The sequence below is a fragment of the Pan troglodytes genome, chromosome 8 (genome assembly GCF_028858775.2).
Source record: "Pan troglodytes isolate AG18354 chromosome 8, NHGRI_mPanTro3-v2.0_pri, whole genome shotgun sequence".
NCBI classification, from domain to species: Eukaryota; Metazoa; Chordata; class Mammalia; order Primates; family Hominidae; genus Pan; species Pan troglodytes.
The window spans coordinates 131,429,737-131,455,953 of NC_072406.2; the positions used below are offsets into that span (position 1 = coordinate 131,429,737).

The following is a 26,217-nucleotide window of genomic DNA, read 5'->3' on the forward strand; positions in this document are numbered from 1 at the left end:
GCTGCCCCGTGCCTGCCCTGGAATTCAAGGCCACATGTAGCCATTTATTCAGCTTTTCTAAATGGCCTCTTCACGGTCTGTCCCCACCAGTTTCCAGGGCCGGGGGGACCTACCTGCCACCCCCAGGCTTGCTCCATCCTGGCCCTGGGCCACTCAGTCCACACTCCATGTTTATAGGTGATAGGAAGCCATCTGTGCCCCGCCCCACGAAGGCAGACATGAGCAGGTGAAGCAAGGTGGGATCCTGAAGGGTCAGGAAACGTCCTCAAGACCCACCTTCCATCCCTAAAATCCCAGGCACATCAGAATCCCCATGGTGTTCTCGGGCCGAGAATGCTGCTGGCCTGAGGGATCAGGGGCTCTGGGTCCAGGCAGACATGGGTTCAGATCCTGCCCTCTCTACTGGCCACATGACAAGTTAATTTATCCTGCTGAGCCTGTTTCCCCAGCTGTAACACTGTCTGTGAACCCAGTCATAGGGTGGTGGAGTGGGTGAGATGAGACCATGTGTGTAAAGGGCTTAGCTGGTGCCCTCCTCGGGAGACCAGGGGCCCATGCCCCTCTGCACACTGGCGTGCTTTCCGGAGTTCCCACAGACACCACGGTGCCATGGATGCCGTGTGCACCCTTGATGATCAGCTTTTCTGCTGGAGGCAGTCGAGGTCGGGTGGAAGAGAAGAGGGGCTGTGTTCCTGGGGCTGTAGCTTACTGGGGAGGATTTGACCACTGAGACTTTGCAGGGGGCCTTCAGAGAGGGGAGCCAGGGAGAACCCCTCTGGTGACTAGCCATTTCCTCATGGGGGACCATTTTGTTCTTCATGCTAATTTTGGCTCAGAGAGAATAGGGCCTGTTGTGGGACTGGGGAGGAGACCTTAGTTGCCATGGTTGCAACTCACCCATGTGTGCCCAGCAAGTACCCCCTTTCTGGTGAGCCAAGCCTTCTCTGTCATTTTCATCCTGGGTCTGCTGGCTGCCAGAAAGCCATTCCTGGATGCTGAGCCCAGCTTCTCCCAAAAGAGGGATGTTACCTCACAACCCATTCACTGTGGCCCCAGGGAACGTCTTGCACTCATCCACAGGGCCACAGGGCTGCTCGGAGAGACCTTTCTGGGGTGTTGAGTTGGAGGTGAGAGCTTACAACAGGAGGAAAGCATCTCCAAGGGGAGCAATGTGAGAAGCGGGCACCTGCGCACAGCCACGCTCACCTGGCAGGGCGGTGCTTCCCGGCCCTGGCTAAACTGTCTGCAGGTGGTGATGCCAGGAGTGCTATGGGGCACAGCCAGATGTGAAGGCCACTTCCTCAGAGAAGCCTCTTTTGACTCCTGAATTTAAATGAGCTCCAGACCAGAGTCTCTCAGAGCACCTGTCCTCTTCTGCCAGAGCACCCTTCCTCAGGGCTCTTTGGGGAGGAACTGGATTGTTAAAATTCACCACTGCGTAGTTGGTTACTGCCTCACAGGAGGGGCACAATAGATGTTAGTTGGATGAACAAGGGAAGGAAAGAATAAATGAGGTGTAAGTGACCACTCAACTTATGAAGTGTTTCTAATAAATAGAAGAAGAGCATTGAGAGCCAGATACTGAGCATTCATGTATCTGCCATCCAGATGAGAGAAATCTTAACATTTTGCTATATTTGATTCATGTGTTTCTCAAAAATATAAAAGATGAAAATATGAAATATAGGATTTATGGTTCCAGACAAGAGGGAGTAGATGCGGTGTTTCCTGTCCTTCCCGCTAAGGACAGTCAAAAACCCTGGACATTATGTATAAAACAAACATAAGATTTTGAAAGCCGGGAGAGAAGAAGGCAGACTGGCTGGTGACCTCGAGCCATGAAGGACGACACAGCAGTGAGTTTCCTGGGTTTCTTTTTTATATCCCAGAGTGGATACTAGACAAACTTGCAACCCACAATGCCAGTGGGTGCAGACTAAAAAGCTCCTTCCCTCAAGACCAGCCTGACCAACATGGAGAAGCCCCATCTGTACTACAAATACAAAATTAGCTGGGCGTGGTGGCGCATGCCTGTAATCCTAGCTACTCGGGAGGCTGAGGCAGGAGAATCACTTGAACCTGGGAGGCAGAGGTTGCAGTGAGCCAAGATTGCGCCATTGCACTGCAGCTTGGGGAACTAGAGTGAAACTCTGTCTCAAAAAACAAAAACAAAAACAAAAAAAACCTCCTTCCCCCTGCAGAAAAGCTTTTGCTGGCATAGCTGGTTACTGTAGAACTGTCCCGTTTCTGCTACAGTTCACACACCAGCAACGCAGACACCTACTTTTTTTTTTTTTTTTTTGAGATGGAGTCTTGCTCTGTTGCTCAGGCTGGAGTGCAGTGGCGTGATCTTGGCTCACTGTAACCTCTGCCTCCTGGGTTCAAGCAATTCTTGTGCCTCAGACTCCCAAGTAGCTGGGATTACAGGTGCCTGCCATCACGCCCAGCTAATTTTTGTATTTTTAGTAGAGACAGGGTTTTGCCATGTTGGCCAGGCTGGTCTCAAACTCCTGGCCTCAAGTGATCAGCCCATCTTGGTCTCTCAAAGTGTTGGGATTACAGGTGTGAGCCACTGCGCCGCCTTTTTCTCCTTCATGTAACCTATGTCTTAGCATGGGCTGCTTTAACAAATACCCACAGACTAGGTGGCTTAAACAACAGACATTTATCTCTCATTGTTCTGGAGGTGGGGAAGTCCAAGATGAAAATGCCGGCAGATCTGGTGTCCTCATCAGTTTTTCCTGGTGTACAGTTGGCTGTCTTCTTGTATCCTTGCATGGTGGGGTGGGGGAGGGAGGGAGGGAGGGAGAGAGAGAGAGAGAGAGAGAGAGAGAGCTCTTGTCTCTTTTTATAAGAGCACTAATCCTATTCATGATGGTTCCACCCTCATGACCAAATCACCTCCCAAAGGCGTTACCTCCAAATAACGTCACGCTGCGGGTTAGGTTTCAACATGTGTGTTGCAGGGAGGATGCAGACATTCAGTCCATAGTCTAGGACTAGGTTCACTGCCAACCTATTCCTAGATTCAAAGAGCCAGTGCACCCTGGCTTTCCACCTCTCCCCTGAGACACAGCTTCTCATACTTTGAGATTAACTAGCCCTGCCAAGGCCTGGTGTCCCTCCCAGCCCCCTCCTCCCAAATTAAGACTCTTAGATCTAGGATGGGTGTGATGGCTCATGCCTGTAATCCCAGCACTTTGGGAGGCTGAAGCAGGCAGATTACCTGAGGTCAGGAGTTAGAGACCAGCCTGGCCAACACGGGGAAACCCTACCTCTACTAAAAACACAAAAATTAGCCAGGCATGGTGGCGGGTGCCTGTAATCCCAGCTACTCAGGAGGCTGAGGCAGGAAAATCGCTTCAACTTGGGAGGCGGAGGTTGATTTCCTCACTCTAGGCCTCCTCCCCATAAGCTTCCAGGCATTGCCCTGGGAGCACCTGAGTGTCCCTCAGCTTCCAGTCTGCCTGGCCCCACCTCATTCACTTCCACTGTGGGGGACCTGGGAGCACAGGATTTGGCTCTGAGCTTTTCTCTGTCCATGGACCACCCCCCCGCCGCGACCATGGGCCCCAGCCCTGTCTGTCCTTCTAGGTCCATAAACTGGCCTCTTGGCAGGGCCCACTCCCCTGGGATGGTGTGAGGAACGTGCGTGCTGGCGTGTGGAAATGGATTCTTCTGTTCTGCCGGAGGGTATTGAAAAGGCTCTGTGTGTGAGTGCCGTGGGAGAGAGGCCCGGGAAGGGCAGGAAGGCTGACGTGAGCCGTGGGGCTGCAGCTCGTGGCCACGGGGCCAGGGTCTGGGCCTTCCCACTGTTTACAGTCCGTCGCTGAGGTGTTTGCCCAGTCTCTGCTGGGGTCCTGCTGGAAGGCTTTTTAAAATAAAATTCTCATTTCTTTCCTAGACCAATACACAAACCAAACAGTGGCCAATACCGCATTTATTTTTCTTGTGGACACATGAGCTCACTTTCTGAAGTTCTCTGGGAGGATGTCCTGGGACAGGCTTTGCGCCAAGGGGACAGGGCCCCTTTAGGGTGTGAGGTGGTGCCATGAGAAGGCTCTTGATCAGAGCTGAGGTCAGAACCCATGAGGACCCCAGGATGCCGCCATGTCTGGATGGCCCCGAACGGCAGTCTGTTAAAGCCCTGGCCTTCCGCCTTCAGCCCTGCCCTGGACAGTCACAGACCATCTCCACCTAGCAGCCAGTGTGATTTTTGCAAAATGAAAACTGGACCCTGTGAAATCATTCTCCTGCTGAAACCAACCCAACAGCTCTCCATTCCACTCAGTAAAACCCAGACTCCTTACTGTGGCTTGTAAGCACTTTGCCCTAAGGTGAAGCCTGTAGACCTCTTATCAGAAGAATGCTTTTACAGATAAAATAGAATACATAGGGTTACAGAGGAAACTGATCCTTTTTAAATATACTTACTACATACTTCTAAAATTTATGATACAGAAATATATGTGCTTCTTTGTTAATACTTTATAAGGTCTAACTGTGGGTCTAATAGCTATTGTAATTTTGATTTTTTTTTTTTGCCTCAGGGTTTGACTCTGTCGCTCAGGCTGGAGTGCAGTGGCGTGATCTTGGTTCAGTGCAACCTCTGCTTCCTGGGCTCAAGCTATCCTCCCACCTCAGCCTCCTGAGTAGCTGGGACTACAAACGTGCACTACCATGCCCAGCTAATTTTTGTATTTTTTGTAGAGACGGGATTTTGCCATGTTGCCCAGGCTGGTCTCAAACTCCTGAGCTCAAGTGATCCTCCCTCCTCAGCCTCCTGAAATGCTGGGATTACAGGCGTGAGCCACTGCACCCGGCCAGCTATTGTAATTTTGAACTTGTCATGAACCTGAGGGAGCTTTTCAGATATCTGCAGCAACTGATAGGAATGGATCTTTGATTTCTGCCGGTGACAAGTCCCGGGCACTGCTGACATCATTGTAGGTTGTTATCTACATTCATAATTGAAGGAAGTGCAAATTTTCAGTTAGAGGTTGGTGAAAAGAAAGATGACATTTTTTTCCACCCCAGTCCATGGACTCTCTAAATCCTATCCATGGTCCTTTTGTCAGTGCCCTCCCTGTGCTGCCCTATGTGAGCTGGCCCTCACCTTCATCTTGGATCCTTCCCTCCTCCTCCATTCACAAGCTGGTCTCCCTTTTGTCCTTTGAATAACACACGCTTGTCTCCAGCCCAGAGCCTTTGCACCTGTTCTCTCTACCCGGAATGTTCTTCCTCACACTTTTTCTTCCAGGGGACTTTAAGGTCTCAGTCCAAATATCATCTCCATAGAGAAGCCTTCTAAAAAGGAACCATACCCTCCTTCTAATTGCATCCTTTCCCATAGTGCTGTTTATTTAATGTTCTTACCCATAACTCCGTCTGAAGCCATCTTTTCGTTTACTTGTGTATTTTCTGTCTCCCACACTGTACTAGATGTTCTATGTTAATTGCAACTGTGTCTTGCCTGGTTCACTATGAGAACAGTGTCTGGCACATAATAGGGGTTCATTAATACTGGGTGAATGAAGGAATGAATGAGGTGAAATATTTGAAATTAGAGCTTTTCTAAAAAAATTGGTGACATGTGTTTGCTGTACCCATTTAACCTTAGCCAGTAGTTTACACTTAAAGTAATTAAAGTCTGGCCTTAGGAGGCACTGTAGGTAGCATCTGCTGTAACCCACCCCTCCCCCCGCCCACCATCCTCACCATCTGGATGAGGCAGCTCAGCACGGTACATGACTCAGCCACAGTCTCACAGCCACTAAGTGGGGAGGGGAAGCCGGTGGCTCCTGGGGCAGGTTGGTTTCCTCTGAAGCTGTAGTCGGAGTCATGATCACAGTGATGTCAGGTTTTCACAGAATCCTTAGCTCAGGGGACTGGAGAGCATCTTGTCCACCACCCATTGGTGGTGGAGTAAACAGGCTTCAAGGGGAGAGTGACCCGCCCAGGAGAGCCAGGTCCCTGGTCTGGAGTGACACCTTGCAACTCCCCATGAGCATATTGCTGCATAAACATGTGGGCAGGGCCCCAGCCAGTGCTCAAGGCAGGGAGACTCCTTAGGTGCTCAAAGGGGTGGACGTTTCTGTCTCTCTTGTATCTTGTAAGTGTGTGTGGCGAGTTCCTCTGCTTATTCAATGCATGTTTAGTGAGCACTGAAAACGTGCTGTCCACGGGGGAGCTGAGCGGATCGCTGATCTCCTGGAGCTCATCCACCAAGGAGCATGGGAGACCAACTGAAATTAAGATGAGATGACAAATCAAGAAAGTTCCACAAGGGTATGGAGCAGGTTGCTGAGCTGCAGAACCAAGGCAAAGATCTATCCCCACTTCCCTGGAGGAAGTGGCGTCCCTCCTGGCTTTTAAAGGATCTCTCTGTGAGCTCCCTGAGGGCCTGGACCACGGGCTCTCCATCTGGGCGTCTCCATTGCTGTAGCAGCATGAGTGGGTGGATGGATGTTGCCTTCTCTTCAACCTGGAATCCAGGACTGTGAGTGGCAGCCATGAGCACTGAGACAGATTCCTAGGCCAGGTGCAGCGGTGCAGACCTGAGCATTGAGACAGATTCCTAGGCCAGCTGCAGCGGCGCAAGCCTGGAACCCCAGTGCTTTGAGGGGCGGAGGCAGGAGGATTGCTCAAACCCAGGAGTCCGAGGATACAGTGAGCTATGAATGTGCTGCTGCACCGCTCCAGCCTAGGCGACAGAGCGAGACCCTCTAAAAAAAAGAAAAAGAGAGAGAGAGAGAGAGATTCCTTGCCACCCATCTCTCTGCTTCCAGTGTGAGCCCCACGTATGAACTAACGGATTTTCAACAGAACTGGCACAGGGCAGACAGACCATGAGAGGAAGAAGGGGTTCTCTAACGTCTGCTTGGTGAAACATCAAATAGTGACTTTATTAGTTAATGGGATAATTGTTCATGGGAGATCATTAGAGAGCCCAAATCAAAGAATTTCTTAGGATGTCCGAAACTTGGAAGGCTGGAACATCATCACGAAGATAAAAGATTGTTGAGGTCTGCAAATATTTCTCAGTGACGCAGAAAGGTCTGTTGGGCAAAAGTGTGGCATTTTTATTTATTTAGCTCAGGCTCATTGCGTACTTTATTCTTTCATTTAAAAAAGTCTGAGGGGGCTTGAGTGAAAGAGTTGATTATTCCACTGTTTGGCAATATTTCTGTAGGAACTGTCCAAAAGCTATATAATAAATCAAGGCCCCCTCCCCACCCCCCAACAGGACTGACGTTTATGAGGAGGCTGTTCACAGAAAGTAGCTGCTGTGTCTGGCGTGCCACAGCAGTGCCCCGAACCCTCACAGACAGACAGGGGAGATCGAATTGCCTTGTGGGAGAGCCTCTTGCCAAAGCCTTAACTGTTTCCAGGAGCAGAAGTCCCAGGCTGTGGGGGATTCCTAGAGGAAAATGTAGAATCTTTTAACATGGGGGAAAAAAATCATCTTCATAGTGTGAAGATTTCCTTGAAGTAGTCTAGTACTTGGTTATTCACCCAACATTGCCTGCCTGCCTGCCTTGCCTCTCTCTCTCTCTCTCTCTCTCTCTCGCTCTCTCTCTCTCCCCCCCTCCCCCTCTCTCCCTCTCCCTCTCCCCCCGCCTCCTCTTTCTTTCTTTCTTCCTTTCCTTCTTTATCTTTCTCTGATATTTATTTTTTGAGACAGAATCCCACTATGTTGCCCAGGCAGGGCTCAAGTAATGTTCCTATATCAACCTTCTGAGTAGCTGAGACTGCAGGTATGAGCCACTCTGCCCAACTGCCATGTTCCCTTTTTTGTTTTTTTGAGATGGAGTCTCACTCTGTCCCCCAGGCTGGAGTGCAGTGGTGTAATCTTGGCTCACTGCAACCTCTGCCTCCCAGATTCAAGCAATTCTTCTGCCTCAGTCTCCCAAGTAGCTGGGACTACAGGTACCTGCCACCACGCCTAGCTAATTTTGTGTTTTTAGTAGAGACAGGGTTTCACCATGTTGGCCAGGCTGGTCTCGAACTCCTGACCTCATGTGATCCACCTGCCTTGGCCTCCCCAAGTGCTGGGATTACAGGCGTGAGCCACTGCGCCCAGCCTGCGAATGTTCTTTAAACCAGACACTGGCTAACAGATACTTGTTAAGCTCCTCCTCTGTGCTAGGCATTGCTGCAGTCGCCGGACTTGTGTCACAGGCCACCCTTGTCCAGCAGCGAGGGCTCCTGGAAGGATCTCTGTCACTGTCATCAAGATGAAGTGGTGGTGCTGCTGCTGCCAGCCCTGTGACTTTGAGCAAGTAGCTTACTTTCTCTAGTTTGCAGTTTCTTTGTGTATAAACTGGAGACACTAACACCAACCTGGTAGAGCCTCTGGGAGGGCCAGCAGAGTGTTGCACACAGGCCATCATTGTCATCAGCATCGTCATTGTCATTGTCATCGTCATCCTCACGGCGATAGTGGTTTGAGGGCAGAGGTTGAGGACCCTTTGAGAGGGTTTTGGAGTTTCCCAGAGAAGCTGAATCGGCTACACATGATGAATGAGGCCAGCTGTTTTTGTGCTGAGGTGAAGTGGGTTCAGTGTCCCAGAGACTGTTGCCTTGGAGTCATCGGAATCCTCCTCTTCCTAGAGCACTGCCTCCAGCTTCCTCTTCTTGGAAGCCCGCCCTGATTCCTGCAGTCCTCAGCCTTCCTTCCTCCCCACGGCTCCACAGTTTGCCCAGGGAAGCTGGAAGCATCACACTCTGCCCAGGCCCCTGCTCTGGCCCAGTGTGTTTCCTTGAAAGGACGTATGTCATCTAGAAGCCTGCAGCCCTGAGTCCTAACAATGGTTACCCCCAGGGAAGGCGTGAAGGTCAGAGGGGACTCTGGCTTTATCTGTAAGATTGTTTTTTTTTTTAAAAAAAGAATGAATTGGCATGTTCTTTGTCTAATTAAAAATCAAATGAATAAAGACCAAATACCCTGCCTGATTCCACAGTGGGGCAGAGGGAATGGTGACACTGTTTCCCCCTTTCTTTGTTAGCTTTGTGCCCCCTGATGAGTCTGGGGCCCCTGAGAGGATGATCACAATCTCACACGTCTTGGTGACCCAGTCCCCTTCAGGCCTGCCTGGCTGGCACGTGAGCTCTTGATTTCATCGTCAGGGAAACCAAGTCTCTGCAGACGTCATTGCTGTCCTTGGGGTGATAAGGGCGCGTCATGTCTGTCGTTCTGCCACCTTGCCGTGCTGTGATAAGGCACAGCATCTGCTTGTCCTTGGAGGGCGAAATAAATTTAGATGTGTCGGGTTTGGAACATCAGGTGACCTGTCCGCAGCTGGAGCTCTCAGGAGGGAAGGGTGGCCCCGCTGTCTTTGCGGTGTGAGTCTCACCTCCCCACTACGGCCGGAAGCTCCTTGAAAGAGAAGGCACGAGCTCAGGCACATGCAAGATGCCCAGCGATACTGTCCGTGGGTTTCTTGTTTGGACAGTCTTAGAATGGAGTGGTGGCAGGGATTTTACAGATCACCTGGAGTTGTGGTTTTCAAAGACTGCTCTGCAGGGAGACTGTGTGATCCAGACCAGGCTTTTACCCAATTGGGCTTTATTTTACCTTTTATATTTGGGCTTCCGTGTCAGATTTCATTCTAGGGCTAAATTTGAGTTTGAAACCCACTGTTCTAGGCCAGGTCTCCCATTTCCAGATAAGTGAACTGAGTCCCAGAGAAACAAGGTCTTGCCAGGGTCTTCCCATGATTTGACTCCAAGGCAGGCTCTCTCCCCTACTGCGTTAGTTTTTCCTGAGGTTACCATAGTGAAATACCAGAGACCAGGTGGCTTAAGCAGCAGCAGTTTATTGTCTCACAGTTCTGGAGGCTGGAAGTCCAAGATCAGGGTGTCAGCAGGTTTGGTTCGTTCTGAAGGCTGGGAGGGAGAAGCTGTTCCAGGCCTCTCCCGTGGCTTCTGTGGGTTTGCTGTCATTATTTGGTGTTCTGTGGCTGTAGACTCATCAGCCCTATCCCTGTCTTCACCTTCACTCGGTCTTCTACCTGTGTGAATGTCTGTCTCTAAGTTTCCCCCCACTTTTTTTTTCTTTTTTTTGAGACGGAGTTTTGCTCTTGTTGCCCAGGCTGGAGTGCAATGGCACGATCTCAGCTCACTGCAACCTCCACGTCCCGGGTTCAAGCAATTCTCCTGCCTCAGCCTCTCGAGTAGCTGGGATTACAGGCACCCGCCACTGTGCCCGGCTAATTTTTTTAATATTTTTAATAGAGACGGGGTTTCACCAGGTTGCCAGGCTGGTTTTGAACTCTTGATCTCAGGTGATCCTCCTGCCTTGGCCTCCCATAGTATTGGGATTACAGGCGTGAGCCACCACACCTGGCCAAGTTTCCCCTTTTTCATGAGGACACCACTCATATTGGATTAGGGCCCACCCTAATGACCTCATTTTAACTTGATTATCTCTGTAGTGATGCTCTTTCCAAATAAGGTCACGTTCTGAGGTAATGGGGATTAGGACTTCAGTGTATCTTCTTTAGGGGATCCAGTTGAACCCATAACATATTCACCTGCTTATGTGGTCTGGTGGAGTTAAAGGTAGAGGGGTCAGGGATCCTGATTCCCACCGGGTCTGAGGGTGGACACTCCTTCTCTCCTGAGCCTGGTGGGGAGTTAACCACTGCAGTCCCAGGCTGCTCACTTCCCCAGTGGACCACAGGAATGTCTGTGGGAGGAACAATTGTTTTCCAGGCCATGTTGCAGCTTTTTCAATCTCCCTGTTTGTTATTGGTTAAGTCATAGTAATTGGTAAATTATTTTGCTAAAAAACACAGAAAATTATAAGGAAAGAAAGTCACCGCTAATTTTACATCTCAGACAGAGCCATAGTTAACACCTTCATGTAATTTCTTCTAGCTTTTTTCCCCATACATATACATGTGGTTTTGTTTCTTACCTCTTTTCTTAACATAGTATCAAAAATGTTTTCCCTTGTCATTAAAATCTTCATAAATGTGATGTACATTTTTCCATTTGATGCATATTTAGTGAGTGTCAGGCATGGTGGATACATCAGTGAGCAAAGCGCAAAACTTCCCATCTCATGGGCTGCCCTCCTGCAGGTGAAATGACATACTGGGCCATTGGGAGCTCACCTAGTACCCTCAACCCAGCATCCACCCAGGCCCCCCGGTCTCTCCCAACCTATGGCTTACTTCCTGTTGGTGAATTCTTCCTTTAAGCGATCTTGAAAATAAGCCCTTGCTTATTTTCAAATGAATAAATGTGAACCCAGAATAAATGTGATTTGTAAAGTTCTCATAACTATCACATGTATATATTCTACTATTTGGGTTTTTTCCACTAGTTTTTGCCATTACAATTAATGTTCAAATGAACATCTTTGTACTTCATTGTGACATTTTGATCTATGGCTCAAAGTAAGAAAGTCCACTGTCTTTTTGAAGGCCAGAACACAGCAGCCTGTACAGTGCTGTTTGCTTCCTCTGGAAGGTTCTTTTCATTTCCAGCTTTGCACTTGCATCCACAGACACCATTAACCTGAAATGTGATGGGGATGGACAAAGTGGATGATGTTTGGCGAGCGGCCTCTGCCTGGCTTGCCTGCCTCGGTTCACTGCAGTCAGCAGGTGTGAGAAGGATTTTTCTGTCTATTTTAAGGCCCCTCACTGAAAATGGGAAAAACAAGCTCGTTTGTGCGGGGGACCTCAAGCCAACACAAGAGCCCAGCCACCCTGCAGCAGCCTGAGTGTGACAGCGTTCTGCCCCATAAAGAGATGCTAGGAAAACACTTTTAATGGTCTCTGCCTAGACTCTGTTTACGGAATTTATTTCCCAGAGCTCAGGCCGTTCAGCAGTACCTTGGCAGCAGGGCCCAGCAAAGCTGCAACTCCTGTCTCCCCTCCACGTCTGCCTGGGTGTATTAAACCCCCTTGTTCTGAACACCCCAGAGCTAGTACCCGAAAGGCAGGAGTGGGGGGTTGCAGGGAAGAAAAGCCATGGGTTGTAGGATATTTGGGGCCAATATAAACTTCCAAATTAAAAAACAAAAACTAGCTAGGCTCGGTGGCTCACTCCTATAGTCCCAGCACTTTGGGAGGCAGAGGCATATGGATCGCTTGAGCTCAGAGTTCAAGATCAGCCTGGGCAACATGGCGAAACCTAGTCTCTACTAAAAATACAAAAAATTAGTCAGGCTTGGCAGTGTGAGCCTGTAGTCCCAGCTACTTGGGAGGTTGAGGCAGGAGAAATTGCATGAGCCAGGGAGGCAGAGGTTGCAGTGAGCTGTGATCACACCATTGCACTCCAACCTGGGCGATGGGAGTGAAACTCTGTCTCTATTAAACAAAAACAAAACCAACAACCAAAGAACAACACAAAATTACCCTCCAAAGAGCTAGGGGCATGAGCTACTGTTGGCTGCTAGCTGTGGCCGTTTCCAGCCAGCAGTAGAAAGGAAGATGTAAAATCCTGAAGCATTTTGAGTACTGCTTTGTTTTTTTTTCTTTCCTGTTTGACGGTTGATGCTGAACCATCTTTAAAGTGTGTTTTTGTTTGTTTGTTTGTTTTGTTTTGTTTTTTGTTTTTTTTTTGAGACAGAGTCTCACTCTGTCACCCATTCTGGAGTGCAGTGATGCAGTCTCACTCACTGCAACCCCCGCCTCCTGGGTTCAAATGATTCTCGTGCCTCAGCCTCCCGAGTAGCTGGGATTACAGGTGTGCGCCACCACGCCCAGCTAAATTTTGTATTTTTAATAGAGACAGGGCTTTGCCATATTGGCCAGGCTGGTCTTGAACTCTTGGCCTCAAGTAATCTGCCCACCTCAGCCTCCCAAAATGCTGGGATTACAGGTGTCAGCCACCATGCCCAGCCCCAAAACTTACTTTTAATTCCTTTTCTCATTACAAAAATAATATATGTCAATGGTTGCAATTTCCAAAACAATTTTAAAAGGGGAAAATAAAAACTGCCAATGAGATAAGGATAAGCACTGTTAACACTTTGGTCTGTTGCCCTTTTGTAGTTTGTTCTGCTTCTAGGGAGAGAATTGTACCAGCCTCGACTATCGTCTTCCTTGCCCAGACATCAGATATCATTTAAAATGGAAACCTGTGGGTTGTAGAATCCCCCTTGGACTGGGAGGCAGAAGACCCAGGTTCTTGTGTTACCACTTGGTCCTGTGGCCTTGGGAAAGCCACTTAACCTTGATTTGCTCATCTTTAAAATGGGGACTCAGTATTCCTCACCTTAGCAGATGGAGTGGCCAAAGGTGTTACTGGCAGAGAGTGCTTTGCAAAGTGCTGTGCAAATTGCTGGCCAGTTTTGATGTGGGTGTGTGAGCCTTTGGTTGGACAAATGGCCAGAGTAGTTTTCCTGTCTTCTTGGGGGAACTGTGACCCTTTCTCGTAAAGCTGTTCTGTCTCTGATCCTGGTGAACATCACCAGCTTCCTCTAGCTGCCCAGAGCTGCCCCTCCCCTCTGCCCTGCCGTGTGGCACCTGGCCCAGTGCAGTGTCCAGTCCCTCTCCAGGTCCCGATGCCTCGGCCTCCACAGTATCTCCTAGTCTGCCCCTCTCGCCCCATCTCCACCATTTCCACTTGATCCTTGTCCCTGCCTGAACTCCTGTGTCAGCTCCTTGCTCCCTCCAGGCGCACCTACTTCCAACCAAGCTCCATGCAGCAGCCAGGAGGCTCTTTCTGAAATGTCAGTCTGCTCTCGCCACCACCTGCTTCAGTAGCTTTCCACTGCTGTCAGGACAGAGTCCAGAGGTCTTGCTGAAGCTGACCAGGCCCGGCCTCTCCGCCCTTGCTGACTGCTTCAGCTTCACCCCTGCCGCTCATCTCCTGACTTAGCCATTCCTTCATGTTTCTTCTTTTCTCCAGGCCTTTGCCTAGGCTGTTCCCTCTGCTGGATACACTTCCCTAACCCTGCTTGGTAATCAACTCAACCTTAGTCCCCTGCTTCATAGGTCACCTCCTCCAGGAAGCCCTCCCTGGTGACCTCACCTAGTCAGGGTTTGCTCCCCACCCTCATGCTGCCACTGGCCCCACTGTGGTTGTCTGATGACTCACCTTTGTCTTCTGTTTGGCCGTGGGCTCTGTGAGAGTAGAGCCTGGGTCTGCCTGACTGTGTTTTGCCAGCACCCAGCATGAGTGTCTACCCTGTACCAGGCGCTTGTAGAATCTTGTTTAGATATTTTGTTCTCCCCTGGAGATGGAAAAACACTCAATCTTCCCAAGTGCTAGACTGATTGCTGATGGGTCTTATTTTTCTCTCTGAGTTCTTTTAAGAATCCTGGAAATGTGGACTGAGAACAGCTGTCGCATGTCAGTTCCGAAGTAGCCGCTTTTATCAGAAACGGTTTAGAGAGAGATTCCTAGTTGCACCTCCCGCCAAGGGCAGTGACCCCACTTTTCTCTCCCCTTGCAGGCCCCTATCCGACCTCAATGGGAGGCGTGGGAGAGTTATGGGGAGTACATCCCACCGGCACAGCTGTCATGTCAGCCCTGTCTGGCTGCCGGAGTTCGACTGGTCAGGCAGAGATGGGCACAGGCATGACTCTGCTAAAGGCCTTGGCTGAGCCCAGCTTGGGGCAGAGCAAGCCACTGAGAATGGCTTTGCCAGAAGACTCCGTCATCAGGCTTGGGTGTCCACAGCCTTGGAGAGCTGAGCAGCTGGAACATCCTGAGGCATGTGGCGGGTCAGTTGGGACAAAGCCATTGAGCTGCTAAACCAAACCGGTGCTGCTGGATTGGGACGGAGACAGCAGTGAGGAACATGAGCTCCAGTGTCAGAGGGACCTGGTTTTCATCCAGGCTCTATTCCTTACTGGTTGTGACTTTGAGCAAGTGATTAGATTTCCCTGAACCTCAGTTTCCTTATCTGCAAAATGGGAACTGGAGTGTTGCAAGGATTGAGTGAAGATCTGCATGGGGAGGGCCGCGTAGGGTGTGGCCTGCAGCAAGTGCTCATGTAGCATCTGCTTTCCCGTCTTCCTCTTCATCCTCATAGCCGTTCTTCATCGTGGTTGTCATCAACCGTCCCGTGCGGTGCAGAGCTTTGCTTCTTGGTTCTGCCTGCTTGGTGGTTGCCAGGTCCCGCCAGCTTAAGTTTATCTGTTTGTTCATTCATTCATTTATCTGTTAAGCCCCTCTTCCTTCTTCCGGGCCAGGGAGCCAGGGTGCTGCCAGGTGGTGGGGAGCGGCTTTCAGAAGTGGCTCTTGGCAGCGCAGGCTGGGCTACATTTATGGCCTTTATGTAACCCCTTTTCCCTGAGCCCCATTCCTGCCCCTCAGATCTTTATTTACTGACTCTTGGCAGACTTAGAGGTCCTGAAAGGCACCCCCCAATGCCCTCATCTCATTCATCCTTCTGCCTCCAGGCAGGAGGGTCCTCAGCCATGGCAGACATGTGGGGTGATAGCCAATCCCAGCCATGAGCCCCTATTCAGCTTTCACCCTGGGCAAGATCCTGTGGAGGGTCCCAGTGTGGGGCTGGGGGAGGGATGTGGGATCAGCTGAGATCCTTAGGAAGCTGTCCCTAGTTGGGAAGACAGCAGAAAGCCAACACGTGACACTGGGTGACAGCCCTGTGCAAGTGTGCAGGGCGGGTGGCTGCCAAGGTCCATCCTCAGTACTAAGAGCCCAAGGGTGGGGTGGGGAAGGGGGACAGAGACATCTGTGTGGCAGGGAAGGTGCCAAGTGAACAGATGAGAGAGAGAGAGAGAAAGAGAGAGAGAACACTTTTGGGTCAGCAGGTTCAGCGTTATCCAACCAGCAAACATTTCCTGGATGCTTACTGTGGGCCAGGCACCAGGCTATGTGCTTTGCAGACACACACTCGTCCAATCACTACAAAGCCCTGTGGGGCAGGTGCTGCCTTCCCCACCCCTATTTTAGGGATGACGATGCAGAGACTCAGAGAGGTTGGTAAGTTGCTCACAGGCATAGATCTCTGAAGGAAGTGGAGCCTGGATTCACACCTGGGCCTGAGTCGAGGCCATGCTGGCTGTGGATTTCCTCCATATTGGCCATGGCTTCCCCGTGGACGTGGAACAATATGGGCATGTTTGGGAGAGGAAGTGTATTCTGCTTTGGTGGGCTCTATGCAGAGGTCATGAGGCAGAAGGTCAGGGGAGGCTGGGTTGGGCCCGGGACACCAGCCATGCCTCCTGTCTGAAAGGTGAGGTCCTTGCCCCGCAGATAGTAGGGATCCATTGAATGTTCATCTCTGATAGCCGCTGTCTGCAGTCATCCTCAGGGTGAGAGCAGAGAGCAAAGGGAAGCCATGGACAGAGCAGGCTGGGCTTCCAGGCTATATGAGATGCAGTTCCTCCTTCTCCAAATTCTTATTAACCCACTGTGTATGGTGTTTCTCAAGTATCCAGCCCAGGACTTGGGATGTACCATAAACAGCCTCCAGTTCTGATGACGGTAGCACTAAGGCTCAGGTAACGCCACAGGAGGCAGGAGCGGCTGGAGCTTCTCTCTCCTGCAGTGTCAGGCCAGAGCAGGTTTTTCTTTTTTCTTTTTCTTTTTTTTTTTGGCGGGGGTAACAGATCCTTTTTTATTTTTTTGGCCTATGCAGCAGTTATTTTATTTTATTTTTTTTCAGTATTTTTATTTTATATTGATTTTTGATTATACTTTAAGTTCTAGGGTACATGTGCACAACGTGTGGGTTTGTTACATACGTATACATGTGCCATGTTGGTGTGCTGCACCCATTAACTCGTCATTTACATTAGGTATATCTCCTAATGCTATCCCTCCCCACTTCCCCCACCCCACGACAGGCCCTGGTGTGTGATGTTCCCCATCCTGTGTCCAAGTGATCTCATTGTTCAATTCCCACCTATGAGTGAGAACATGCGGTGTTTGGTTTTCTGTCCTTGCGATAGTTCAGAGTAAGTTTTTCTTTGTGATGCCCGGTCGCAGGATGTCTTTCAGCACCACCTGTCAGAGCTCTCCAAGCCGGCAGCTGTTCCCGCTGCCCACCTGTCCCTTCCCTGCTCTTTTTGGGGATGGTTTCTCGCTCCCCTGCTGTCTGTCCTCTCTTTCCCTTCCCCTTGCAGGGCCTTTTGGAAGGTGGCAGATGGGCATGAATGTCACACTGGCTGTCTCTTTGCCTGTGCTGTGCGTGGGGCCGTCCAGCCCGAGAGATCAGCTCAGGCATATTCCAGGTGCGGCTTATGTTGGTGAGAAGTTCTCATAACCTGAGCTGATGGGGGTCAGAATGTGCATGTGTGGGGTGCAGAGGGAGCTTCCCACCCCTGGCAGTCCCCTGCCCTCCTCCCTTGGCCAGCCGGCCACAAGACCCACCCACCCTTCCTTCCTTCCTTCCTTCCTTCCTTCCTTCCTTCCTTCCTTTTCCTCCCTCCCTCCCTCCCTCCTTCCTTTCTTTTTCTTTTGTTCTGAGATGGAATCTCGCTCTGTCTCCCAGGCTGGAGTGCAGTGGCGCCATCTCGGCTCACTGCAACCTCCACCTCCTGGGTTCAAGCAATTCTCCTGCCTCAGCCTCCCGAGTAGCTGAGACTACAGGCGCCCACGACCACGCCCGGCTACTTTTTTGTATTTTTAGTAGAGACGGGATTTCACCGTGTTAGCCAGGATGGTCTCGATCTCCTGACCTCATGATCCGCCTGCCTCGGCCTCCCAAAGTGCTGGGATTACAGGCGTGAGCCACCGCGCCCGGCCACAGACTCACTTTCTTGGGGGTTGGCAGGTCAGCAGGTTTTGTGCTCATTTGGCTTTAGCATGAGAGGAGTGGTTCCCAGCCCCGCAATCCAGCTGCAGTGTTAACTTCCCACTCATCCATTACCTGGATCCCTGTTTCCCACAGGGGCTTCCCAGCCTCACTGGGTGGAAACTTCAGAATTCTCCCATGGGTTGGATCTGTCCCCTCTTCTCCATCCTTGGTACTTGTCTTCCTGCATGGACTGGTGCAGTAGCCTCTTCTTTGGTCCTCTGTTTCTAGCTGGTATCTTTTTTCTTCCTTCCCATTTATTATGACTTTCTTGCTTGCTGTTCTTAACACTTAGAAGATTCTTGACTTCTCTGAAGTCGTGAAACTTGACACTCCTAGCAGATATCAAGGGTCTGTCCACTGCCTATGGTTCCTTCACCATATACTTCCCCTCCACCCCACCCTGCCAGCAGACTTCAGGCCCTTGGGGAAACCCAGCAGCAGCATGGTAGGTAATAGCGTGTTTTCCAAGTTATGGTGTCAAATCTCTGCTCTTCTATTTAGGAGCTGTTTGACTTTTTTTTTTTTTTAACCTCTCTGAGCTGCATAAACAGAAAAAAACAGATTTTCTTCCTGCTTTTAGGTCTTTGGTACAGCTGCATCCTCTGTCCTCTCCACCTGGCCAAGCCTTACCCCCAATGTCAGTGGATCCCTGTCCCAAATAACCACCCACCCCCTCCCCCAAGGCCCTAGAGCATTCCACATGTGTCCCCACCAAACATTCCCAAGGAACCCTTGCCATGGGGAGCAGGACTAGGCTTCAGGTGCCTGTTTTCATAGAAGGTGCGTGTGCCTCCTCCACCTTTGTAAGCCTAGCCCCTGTTACAATGCCTGGGCTCTGCGGGAGCCCAGAAGTGTGTACAAAACCAGTGAGCAAGCAAGGGAATCAGTGAGGAAGGGGAAGGAGGAATGAATGATGAGGCAGCATCGCCGCAGCGGGGCCGAGGAGAGGTCCCCCGGAGCATGCCCGTGCAGCCCTAGGGGTAGCTCCTCCCTGGAGCGGGTGTAGCTCACCCCCTAGCCTGGCAGCCCTGTCTTTACACCTCCACAGTCTACAGGGTTTTGGCATTTGCTTCAGTTATTTACTGACCATGATCTCCTAGGTCAGATTTATCATTTACTGGGTCAGGAAAGAAAAAGCCCCATGGGGCCAGGTTTATAGAGATTAAATCCACTCATGCCAAAGCTGGCTTCCTGCTTGGGGTATGCTGCAGTGATGCCTCAGGCCTGTTCCTGGAGCCCGTCAGTGCCGGCTGCTCTGGGAGTGGCCTGAGGTCTCTCTGGGACATGTGGGCTGGAGCTGCAAGCTGGGTGCCTTCTGCCAGCTGCACGTGCCACCTGGCTGGCCATCAGAATGCCATCAGAGAGGGCTGGCTGGCTGGCTCCTGGGCCTCCTAGGAAGACCATACAGGGACTGGAGTCCTCCCTGCTCACCGGGTCCCCCAGGCTCCGGCAGAGGCAACGGGAGGAACCAGTTGATCAGAAAGCTGAGCAGATTGAGCTGGCCTTTCTTGTTAGTTTCCTCCAACAGTGGTCCCCTCTGAGGGCAGAGCTGGACAGGCCTCCTCTCGGGCCCATGTGGAGGGTGTTGGATAGAATCTTTCTCCTAGGAACAGACGGAAGTAAGTCTTATGGAGATTAGACTGATTTGCTGTGTTTTGAGTTCATTTTCTCCACCCAGGCATCAAGATATGGTTACGATTTCTGGGAACCATTTCCTTAGACTGCTCAGTCCTGAGGGCTGAGGTGTGGCCAGCACCTGGCTTATCTGAGAGGGCCTGGGCTCATGCACTCTGTTGCCTCTCGGCCTTCCACACGAGTCTGCAGGGATTCTCTCTTATTGATGGGACCCAGATTGTCCTCAGCCAGGCCTTCATGAAACACCACAGTATTTCGTGTATGTGTGTGTGTGCACATGCAAGTTTGTATGTGTCCGTGTATGTTTGCAAGTGTGCATGTGTGTGTATACATGCAAGTTTGTGTGTGTCCGTATATTTGTGAGTGTGCATGTGTGTGCGTGTGTGTACATGCAAGTTTGTGTCCATGTGCGTTTGCGAGTGTGCATGTGTGTGCGTGTGTATACATGCAAGTTTGTATGTGTCCGTGTATGTTTGCAAGTATGTGCGTGTTTGTGTGTGCATGCACGTGCACGTGTGTGTGTGCACGCCCATCACCAGACTGTAAGTATCCTGAAGGCAAGGTGTTGGCTGTCTTAGGTCCCTTCCACCTCAACAGATATCAAGGGAAATGACTCTGACCTGGAGACAAGGCCGGGACGGCAATGGGGTGTTGTGGAGAGTGTCCCGGGCTGGAACCAGATGCTCTGAATTCTACCACAGTCCCCACTTACCAGCCCTGGGCCTTAAGCCAGGCCTGGTTCCTGGCCCCCCCACATCCTGCATGAGAAGCATGGTCCTTGCTGGACCAGTAGGCGTGTCTGCCTTGCTTCAGATAGTCATCTCTGAATTAAGGAAGAGCTCTCCTGGGACCTGAGCCTTCCCTGGGAGGCAGGGACAGCTTGGTAGGCAGAGAAGGGAGCCTCACCTGCCATGGTTGCAGTGGGGTGAATGCCGAGGCTGCCACCACTTGTCCCTTTCTCCTCCAGTGACCACCACCCAACCTTTCCTTCTCCACAAAGGAGGGGCAGAGTGACCTCCCATAAGTGGGCTTCTCTCATCCGCCATCGTTGTTCTAGCCATTCTGTCTCCCTCAAGGACAGGGCCGTGTCTCAGTCGCCAGTGCCCCAGCGTGTAGCACAGTGGCTGCACACCGTAGGTGCTTGCTATGTGTGTTGGCTTAATGAGGAGTCCAGGGGCCTGGCTTTGAGTTTCTTTCTACTGCTGGCCACCCACATGCATCCCTCTTTCTTCAAACTGCTGGGAAGCCCATAGCCCAGTTTGATGTCAAAAGCAAAGCACTCTTTCATCTGATGTCATCGGGGGAGCTCATTTGATTTTCCCCTCCCTCTTTTGCTGTTTGTTTCCTGTTCTTTGTCTTTTATGGAACAATTGAACATGTGCCTTTATTGGAAGATGCTGTGGATCGTTTTGGGAAGTAAGCAGGCAATGAGTAAGTCAGTGCGTTAGAAACGAAGGGGAGAAGAAGCTCCCTGCTCGGCCTAGGAAGCAGGCAGGTCTGAGCCTTGTTCCTCCTCTCTGGAGAATGGACATATGGGCACCTGCCCTGTAGACCTTGAGGAATGAGAACAGAATGGGTTCTGGTGGTCCAGTGTGCTGGGCAGCAATGGCCATGTCCTTCTTCCAGGGCTCTAGAAGGTGGGGCTACTCAGGCAGGACGATGCTGTGTGGCTCCGGGAATGGGCTGTGCTACAACCAGCCTGGAAGAGGCCAGGGCTTGCTGGGCGGGCACTGCTGGCAGCTCCCCATTCCGGAGGAACCAGCCAAGAGCATGCTGAGGCGGGCCACCAGTGAGTGCTTTGGGGGGACCAGGTGTCCCAAGTTTGAGCACCGGGAGGCCAGCGCTGTTGCTTTGCTCTTCTCCATCCTTGTCCAAAAAAGGAGTTCGCTCCATTGAGAGGTATAAATAGGAGTGCTGGGGGTGGCCAGGCGACAGGGCCGCTCTGCTCATATCCTCGACCACCACAGGAGGGCCGCTCTTGAAGTCCCGGCCAGCAGCAGGAGACATCTTTTTAAGATGTTGGCAAGAAATGAGAGTTAGGCAATCTTCCGTCACCCTCCGCCCTCCTCCCACCCACCGTGGCCATTATAACACAGAATTTCAAAGAATGAGCTCCCGGTGGGGAGAGGTTAAACACTGTGGATTTGTTGTTTCAGGGAAGAGCTCGTGGCCAGTGACCTGCTGGAGAAGAGGCAGGAGGAAGGAGGGTGCTGTGGTCAGCATGGGAGGGAGGCAGGGAGGGGCTGAGAGGCGGGATTTGCAGTCAGTCAAGCCTGGGTTTCCTCAGCTTCATTGTCACAAAAAAGCAGAGAGGGAGGACAGCCGCTGAAGGCAGAGGCATGGCTTTGGGAGGTGGCCGTAGTGATGCTGTGTCCAGCTCTGTGTCTGACTCTGTCCAGTGGTTCTGGAAGGAAAGCAGTACCTTGGAAGCAGGCATGGGTTCAGTTCCTTGCCCCTCCACTTACTCATTAGATGTCCTTGGGCAAGCCCTCACGCCTTTGGAGGCAGTTACCCGCCTGTACTGTGGGACAAATAAATAACGCCTCCCCAGGGGGTCTCCATGGGCACCAGCCAAGACCTGTGTGGGAGGGGAGGGCCTGTGCACTCAGGGCCTGGGGCCTTTTGGTGGGGAACATGGCTCACCAGGCCTCGAGATGGTCTTGAGGGGTGGGCATTGGGTCTGCCTCTCTGTAGGCCTGGTGACAGCCCTTTCTGGGGTCATTAGCCTGCAGCCAGCATTTTTCCCAGCTAGGTCTGAATGGTGAAAGCCGGATCTCCCATACAGGACTGATTCAGTGGCCACCACTTCCTACGCTTGAGGAAGGAAGAGGAGGAAGGCCTCCTATCATCCTCGGAACCACCACCTGCCTTTGGTGGTTGCTCATACGTGGGCACCTGCCATGGCTATTGCTGCGAGTGTGCCTGTCTTCACTCCCTGTGGAAGGTGTGGGCTGCTGTGCAGCTTGCAAAGCGCTTTTCACACTCCCTGAGCCCAAGTTTTCATTCTTGTTTTACGGACCAGGCTCTGAGAAATTGCCTCGGTCACCCACTTATAGGCAAAGCCTGAGCCACGACAGCTTAACCACAGGTGTGACCAGCTCATGGCCAGAATGTGCCACAGGATGGGGTAAGGATGCAGGCTGGGATGGGGCTGGAGGCCCGGCCCATGACTGCCAGATGGGCCTGTTGCCAGTGCCGGCTGCCATCTCTGATGGGACCCTCCAGCTCCAGCCCCTTTCACATGTGGGTCCTGGAGGCTCTGGTCCCAAGCAGCTACCGCCTACACCTGTCTTATTTTTTCAGTGCGGCATTTAGCCATGGGAGGGAGAGGTGGTGGGAGAAGTAAGTTACCTTCAAGTCTGAGTTGGCATGAACTTGCCAAATAAAACATTTAATGTATTGCCAAGAAACATTTTGCTTGCTTACTTCTTAGCAGACCAAGTGCACAATTTTCCATCAAAACTTTTCCATTGCTCAAAAGTGTCTCTGACACCGAGGCTGGATCCTGCAGCATCTTTGTCACAGCTCACATTTTATTTGGAATCTGGTGTTTTCAGAATGTCACCACCTCTAGCTTTGCGTTTCCCGATGGAAACATTTCACAAGAATCTTTTCAGCTGTCGAAGTGGTGCAACCCTCTTTCAGAAGGTTTTATTTGTCCAGCGCAGAGAAGAACCCCTTTTTTGTGAAGTCCCTGCCACGTTTCACTGGTCAGTTCAGATCTTGCCAGGCTGCCATGGAGTGGATCAAATCCCATTACAGCAAAAGCTGTTTGAGTTTCATGGACACATTTGTGGAAACAATTGCAGACTCCTCTGTTGACAGTCTACTTCCAGTGTGTAATGTTTGATAGAACATGCACGCAGCACAGCAGAAGAATTTGGACAGCCCTCAGAATGTGCTGGAATGGAATTTGGCTGGGCCTGCTGTCCAGGTCTCTGATGGGGCTGTGGGAGAATGTTTGCCCACCCATTAGGCAGATATTCAATGGGCTCCGTCTGTGTTGCAGATACTGGGCTAATCACAGAGATAAGTGCAACCTAGGCCCCACCCTCAGGGAGCCTAGTCAGTAGGGAATGGAAGAGGCATCTGCATTTTGTTCCTAAATACGTCAGAATCATGTTAGGAAGTGGATGGAATGTGCTATGCATTTATTTTAATGTATGTCATTAAAAAAATCCAGCCACTGCAACAGTAATTCCACTATGTTATTACTTAGAAAGACTAAGTTGGAAAAAGACAGGAGGGGCAGTTAATTACAACCTAAGTTAAAGATATTGAGTAAATACTGTAATGTTGGTAACTCTTTGATATGGTTTGGCTCTGTGTCCCCACCCAAGTCTCGTCTTGAATCGTAGCTCCCATAATTCCCACATGTTGTGGGAGGGACCTGATGGGAGATAGTTGAATCCTGGGGGTGGTTTCTCCATTACTGTTCTTGTGGTAGTGAATAAGCCTCACCAGATCTGATGGTTTTATAAGGGAAAACCCCTTTCACTTGGCTCTCATTCTCTCTTGCCGGCCGCCATGTAAGATGTGCCTTTCCTCTTCTGCCATGATTGTGAGGCTTCCCTGGCCATGTGGAACTGTGAGTCCATTAAACCTCTTTTTCCTTATAAATTACCCAGTCTCGGGTATGTCTTTATCAAGCAGAGTGAGGATGGACTAAGACACTATTATAGGTGGTAGGTAAAAACCATGACAGCAGCTCATGAATGGCTGGTATCTGGAAAAAATAAGTTCAGGTGTATTTTGTGTTGATTGGTTGCCAGGGGCTTTACCTCTGTCCTCATCCAGTCCTTGGGAACCCTGGATAATGGTAGTGTCAGATGGTAGTCCCAACTGACAGCTGATAAAAGCTCATAAAGTTCAAAGAAGTGAAATGATTCATCCAAGGTCACATGACTAGTAAGTGAGGGAACTTGGATTTGGATCCAGGTCTGTCAACTCCCGATCCTGAACTCTTAGCCACTATGCTATATGGCAATTGATCAAATAAAAAAGTGATCCTTCCCTCTGCAGAGTGTAATCCAGGAAAGCTTCCTAGGGGAGGTGGCCTCAACTGAGTGGTAGGCTTTAGCAAGGGAAGTTTGGGTGGTAAGGTAGAATGTCCCATGGGTCAGATACCCATAATTATTGGCTGGATGGTTTGAATTATAGTGACTTAAACACTTTTTCCTCATATAAATAAAATCTTGAGTTAGGCCATGGGTTGGCTCTTCTGTGTCATCAGGGTCCTAGGCTGCTTTTATCTCTCAATTCCACTAGGTGTCTCATGATCCAAGATGGCAGATAGAGCTCCAGCCACAATATTCTTGTTCCAAAGAAGTAGAAAAAGATAAGAGGGAAAAGGTAAAAGTACATATCTCCCAATGAGTGAGCCCCTTGAAGGAGCTTTTCTGGAAGGGAAAACTAACAAGTTATCCTTGCATCTCATTGGCTGGCCCTGGTTATTAGGGAGGCTACCCACTGTGTGCTCAGCATATGTGAATGGAGGACAAACATCCTGCCCTCAAGGTGCTTACAGCAGATCGAACTGCTTCCCGTTGAAGCTGTAAAGGAGACTGCAGTTGAGTGGGTAAGAAAAAGCCTCCTCTAACCAGACTTGCCTCTGGAGTGGCCCCAATAAGCTCCTGGGTCTGTTTTGGTTTCTTCAACACATTTATTTGGTATTTAATTGGAGGGGAAAGTTGCAGCGATTATGTCACCTGCCCAAGGCAGCCCCTGCCCACCATCTCATCAACCCTTCTGAAAAGACAAGAGTCACTCTTGGTACAAACCAGTCTCATTCCACCACCTGCCATCCTCTGGTGCAATTAGAGCAAGAGCCCACTTTCCATCCGAATCCTGGATTGGTGTCATTTAAGCTCAGCAGAGCCCCGTATGGTGGTGACCAGGCCCAAGTTCTGTGCAGCTTACGGGCAAGAGTAGGACCTGGGCACTGTGGGCCACCCGGGCTCCGTCCTCCCTCTCTCTCCCCTGAGGACCTGGGTTTGCTTTTCACTTCTTATCTCAGGAGGGTATGCTGGCCAGTTGCCAGAAATATCAAAAGTTTGGAGAGTTCTTTAAAATCAGTGGAGCCTTCTGGGTTGCCAATGTTGTTCTGGGGACTGGTTCAGAGATCAAATCTTGTTCATGTGAAGAAGCCCTCTCTGCTGGGATTTGGGTTCATGTGGGTATGAAATGCCCTTTTCACTTTTTGGGAATTGGGATGCTAGACCATGGAAAGAATGTTCGGGCTGAAATGGGAGCCAGGGGTGGGATACAGTCCCTGTTTCTCCATTTGCTTGCTCAGGAGACTTACTCCACCTGGTTGGAGGCAGAGATGGGGAGAGATGGCCTCTGATGTCCTCAGCCGGGGATCTGCCTTTGTTCTGTAATTACCTCCAAGCAAATAGTCTTGGAAGGAAGTTTAGAGAGATGTTTCATAGGGTGTTAGAAATCAAACTGCTATTAATATGCTAATTACAGTAGGCTCAATACTTACCATTGAAACAGGTCCTGGAGAGCCTCTCCTTGGCAACACTGTTAGACATTCTGTTCTTGAAATAGAAAGTCCATATTCTTTGGTGAAAGCTCTAAATCCAGGCTTTCCCTATGAACAGCCAGCCCTTTTCTTTGGATTCAGTAGGTTCAGCCCCGGCCTCTGGCAGCAAAGGCTGGGTGGAGTGAGGTGGGGAGAATTTGACGCACTCAGAAAGCAGTCAGCTCCGCAGAGGTGTCCAAAGGTGCTGGGGCCCCAGAGGTCCCAGACCAGCTACCTGACGATGTCATTGTACATCTAAGCATTATTTTTAGCAATGACATCACTGCTACTGGTTTTATTTTTAGATTGATGCTGCAGGTGC

General features: G+C 50.6%; 1 protein-coding gene and 1 long non-coding RNA gene across 10 annotated transcripts in view; one reads left to right on the forward strand and one right to left on the reverse strand.

The window, feature by feature from the left end:
* GRK5 (G protein-coupled receptor kinase 5) overlaps window positions 1-26,217 on the forward strand; it is a 250,667-nt gene that overhangs the window by 119,302 nt on the left and 105,148 nt on the right. The window lies entirely within an intron of this gene.
* On the reverse strand, window positions 6,881-12,015 carry LOC107966852 (uncharacterized). 2 transcript variants are annotated; one of them, XR_008537622.2, is made up of 3 exons: window positions 8,344-12,015; window positions 7,254-7,420; window positions 6,881-7,058 (listed from the first exon to the last, which is right to left on the reverse strand). It is a non-coding gene; the product is annotated as an uncharacterized LOC107966852 (long non-coding RNA). The 2 variants fall into 2 exon arrangements; XR_001706872.3 differs by having other exon boundaries at window positions 6,881-7,420.